Below are 5,312 nucleotides of genomic sequence, written 5' to 3'. Positions count from 1 at the left end.
AAATCGGGAGACTGGATTCTCTTGCTTGAGGGTATACTCGGGCTCACTATTTTATGTTATTTCTCTTCCTTTTGATTTTTTAAGTTTTAATAGTTTGTATTTGAAATATTTTTTTTTAATGTTGTTAGTGCTCTTAAAGTATTTTATTTTGATTGTTAATTGTTTCGCTTGTAGTTTATCTAGATCCTTATTTCCTTTCCTCACTGGGTTATTTTTCCTGTTGGAGCCCTTGGGCTTATAGCATCTTGCTTTTCCAAATAGGGTTGGAGCTTAGCTAATAATAATAATAATAACAATAATAATAATAATAATAATAATAATATAATAATAATAATAATAATAATAATAAAAGGCTTATTTTGTGGGTTGGAGTTTTCTGTAGCTTTGTATTCAATGATTTAATTTCCTTACTTATGATACTACCATATGATTATTTTTTTCTTCAATCTCATTGTAATTAGGTTTTGCTCTCTCTCTCTCTCTCTCTCTCTCTCTCTCTCTCTCTCTCTCTCTCTCTCTCTCTCTCTCTCTAACAAGAGGTGAACCTGCTTCTTCTCTCAAGTCTTGCATCTACTCTCAAGTCTTCTATCTTCTCTCTAGTCTTGCATCTACTCTCAAGTCTTCTACCTTCTCTCTATTCTTGTATCTACTCTCAAGTCTTCGATCTTCTCTCAAGTCTTGTATCGTCTTCAAGTCTTCTATCTTCTCTCAAGTCTTGCATTTACTCTCAAGTCTTCTACCTTCTCTCTAGTCTTGCATCTACTCTCAAGTCTTGTATCGTCTTCAAGTCTTCTATCTTCTCTCAAGTCTTGCATCTACTCTCAAGTCTTGTATCGTCTTCAAGTCTTCTATCTTCTCTCAAGTCTTCTATCTTCTCTCAAGTCTTGTATCGTCTTCAAGTCTTCTACTTTCTCTCTAGTCTTGTATCTACTCTCAAGTCTTGTATTGTCTTCAAGTCTTCTATCTTCTCTCAAGTCTTGCATCTACTCTCAAGTCTTGCATCGTCTTCAAGTCTTCTACCTTCTCTCTAGTCTTGCATTTACTCTCAAGTCTTGTATTGTCTTCAAGTCTTCTATCTTCTCTCTAGTCTTGTATCTACTCTCAAGTCTTGTATTGTCTTCAAGTCTTCTATCTTCTCTCAAGTCTTGCATCTACTCTCAAGTCTTGCATCGTCTTCAAGTCTTCTACCTTCTCTCTAGTCTTGCATTTACTCTCAAGTCTTGCATCGTCTTCAAGTCTTCTATCTTCTCTCTAGTCGTGTATCTATTCTCAAGTCTTGTATCTTCTCTCAAGTCTTGTAGCGTCTTCAAGTCTTCCATCTTTTCTCAAGTCTTGTATCGTCTTCAATTCTTCTATCTTCTCTCTAGTCGTGTATCTATTTTCAAGTCTTGTATCTTCTCTCAAGTCTTGCATCTTCTCTCAAGTCTTCTATCTTCTCTCAAGTCTTGCATCTACTCTCAAGTCTTGTATCGTCTTCAAGTCTTCTATCTTCTCTCTAGTCTTTCATCTACTCCCAAGTCTTGTATCGTCTTCAAGTCTTCTATCTTCTCTCAATACCATCTCCCCTCAAGTCTACAAACTGACCCGAATCGAGAGCGGGGAAACAGGACATATCGTCTACTCTGGAATTAGTCATTGACCGTCGTATTCAGAGACAGACAAACATACCGACGCTGACATAACTAGACAAACAAGGCGAGCTATCACAAAGGAGCTCTGGTTTCTCCTTGAGGAACAGACATGTGTGTGACTGGTATTGTTCTAAGCTCTCTGAAGTGTTTACGTTGTGTCTTGTCTGACTGACAATGTGACAATGGTGTGGTTTTAATGTGGATAGGGGTAAGGGACTTTATGGGTATGCGTGTCTGTGTTTGTGTGTGTATGTGTATATATATATATATATATATATATATATATGTGTGTGTATATATATGTATGTATATATATATATATATATATATATATATATATGTATATGTATATATATGTATATATATAATATATATACAGTATATATATATATATATATATATATATGATATACAGTATATATATATATATATATATATATATATATATATATATTATTGGAAAATGACTAGATAATAATAATAATAATAAAAAAAAATAATAATAATAATAATAATAATGATGATGATGATGATGATGATGATGATGATGATGATGATAATAATAATACCCACATTACTTGACAACGATGAGATTATAAAGATCCAAAAAGCTATTTTCTTTCAAGAAGAATATGAAAATATTATGACAGTGACTATTTCCTTTAAAAAAAATCTCTGGTGTTTACCACTTGCATCTGGAAAGTAAGAAATCATATCTATTCCATAATTCCATGAATTGACATTTCCAGAAGTTCTGGAAAAGTGTGTATCCAGAAGTCTTCTATATAGTTATTTTGGGTCACTGATCATATAGATATATATTTGAAAATCTTTTTCAAAGATGTGAGAATTTTTTTTGTGATGGAAAGATGTGGAGATATCGGTATCTGTAATAGAAACTATCTCTCTCTCTCTCTCTCTCTCTCTCTCTCTCTCTCTCTCTCTCTCTCTCTCTCTCTCTCTCTCTCACATAAACAAGGAGATATGTATATGATTTCAATCCTACTACTCGATAAAGTTTGTGATTTAATCCCAATGTTTAAAAATTAAAAAAGTTTACCTAACTTTCAAACATAAACATGTTTAAAAGTTCAACTACTTTTCAATCATGAGCATGAAGATTATAAGTTAAACTAATTTTCAAACATAAACAGAAATAAAAGGTTTAACTAATTTTCAAACATAATCAGAAATAAAAGGTGTAACTAATTTTCAAACATAAACAGAAATAAAAGGTTTTACTAATTTTGAAATATAAACAGAAATAAAAGGTTTAACTAATTGTCAAACATAAAAAATAAATTAAAGATTTAACTAATCTTCAATCATAAACATAGAAATCAAAATTTTAATTTTCCAACATAAAGAAAAGAGAAAAGTTGAACTAATTCTCGAACATAAGCATGAAAATACATAGAGTAATTTTAAAAATATATTGGGTCTTAAAAGTCTTAGCAACTCAAAAATCATACAAAGGAAACATTCCGTTTAAAACATCTCTATTCATATAATTTTTGTACCCATGTTTACCCTTTAAAAAGTAATCTACATTAGCAATCTTGATAACTACTTCAACTAATATTTACTCTTGAGACGAAGTTATAATTCTGGAAACTTAATAAATCATAAAAAAAAGGAATTCAAGATGTTAAAAAAAGTATATATTTAATCAAGATCCCGATGGGGAAATATGATTAGAATTACTAGTGCTTCTCAACATCTTAATATAAACTTTATTTAATATCTATTAGAATTCAAAAAGCCGTGAATTCCAAGAAGACAGAAAATCACGAATGATTTCGTATTTCGCTAAATCACTTAAATACGAATAAATGGCTCCTTCCAGCAAGTCCTTCTTACTCCTTCTGACTCCTTCTTACTCCATCTTAGTCCTTCTCGTCCATTAGGTGAAGATGCGTTGAATAGGGCTCAGCTATTCAACACGTTCTCGACATGTTCGGTTTACTCGTTTTTATTTAATCCGTGTGTCGAGCGATGGAATGTTTTCGTTAAGTTGGTGTGTGAAAGATACTGAATTTATGTTGGTGAAATTCTCCTGGAATTATTGAATGTGTTTATTTAGGATTTGCTGATATGCATATATTCGTCTGTTATATATATATATATATATATATATATATATATATATATATATATATATATATATATATATTTATATGTATTTATGTGTTTATATATGTATATAGTCATATATATATATATATATATATATATATATATATATTTATATATATTTATATGTATTTATGTGTTTATATATGTATATAGTCATATATATATATATATATATATATATATATATATATATGTATGTATGTGTTTATATACAGTATGTATATAGTCATATATATTTATATATATATATATATATATATATATATATAGTAATATATATATATATATATATATATATATATATATAATCATATATATATATATACATATATATATATATATGTATATATATGTATATATATATATATATATATATATATATACATATATATATATATATATATATATATATATATATATATATATATATATATATAAATCAAAAGTTTACCTATTTTTTAAACATGAACATGAAAATTAAAGTTTTAACTACTTTTCAAACATAAACATCAAAATTAAAGGTTTAACTATTTTTCAAAGATAAACATGAAAATTCAAAGTCTAACTAATTTTCAAACATGAAAGAAAAATAAAAGGTTTAACTAATCTTCAAACATAAACATGAAAATTAAAAGTTTAATTTTCAAACATAAAGAAAAAGGAAAAGTTTATCTGTATTTAAACATGAAAATGAAAATTAAAGGTTTAGCTAATTTTCAAACATAAACAAAATAAATTAAAGGTTTAACTAATCTTCAAACATAAAAATGAAAATAAAAGATTTAATTTTCCAACATAAAAAAGTAAAAAGTTTAACTAATTTTCAAACATAAATATGAAAATTAAAAGTTTAGTTTTCAAACATAAAGATGAAGGAAAAATTTAACTATATTTAAACATGAACATAAATATCAAAAGTTTAATTTTCCAACATAAAGAAAAGAGAAAAGTTTAACTAATTCTCAAGCATAAACATAAAAATTAAAAGTTTAACTTTCAAACATGAAGAAAAGAGAAAAGTTTAACTAATTCTCAAGCATAAACATGAAAATCAAAAGTTTAATTTTCAAACGTAAAGAAAAGAGAAAATTTTAACTAATTCTCAAGCATAAACATAAAAATTAAAAGTTTAACTTTCAAACATGAAGAAAAGAGAAAAGTTTAACTAATTCTCAAACATAAGCATGAAAACACATTGAGTAATATTTAAAATATATTAGGTCTTAAAAGTTTTACCAACTCAAAAATTATACAAATGAAACATTCCGTTTAAAAAATCTCTATTCATATAATTTTTGTACCCATGTTTACCCTTTAAAAAGTAATCTACATTAGCCATCCTTGATAACTACTTCAACTAATATTTACTCTTGAGACGAAATTATAATTCTGGAAACTTAATAAATCATAAAAAAAGGAATTCAAGATGTTAAAAAAAAGTATATATTTAATCAAGATCCCGATGGGGAAATATGATTAAAATTACTAGTGCTTCTCAACATCTTAATATGAACTTAAGTTATAATCTATTAGAATTCAAAAAGC

Source organism: Palaemon carinicauda, chromosome 40 (genome assembly GCF_036898095.1).
Source record: "Palaemon carinicauda isolate YSFRI2023 chromosome 40, ASM3689809v2, whole genome shotgun sequence".
NCBI classification, from domain to species: domain Eukaryota; kingdom Metazoa; phylum Arthropoda; class Malacostraca; order Decapoda; family Palaemonidae; genus Palaemon; species Palaemon carinicauda.
The sequence above is the reverse complement of the archived record's forward strand: the minus strand, read 5'-3'. Positions refer to the sequence as shown.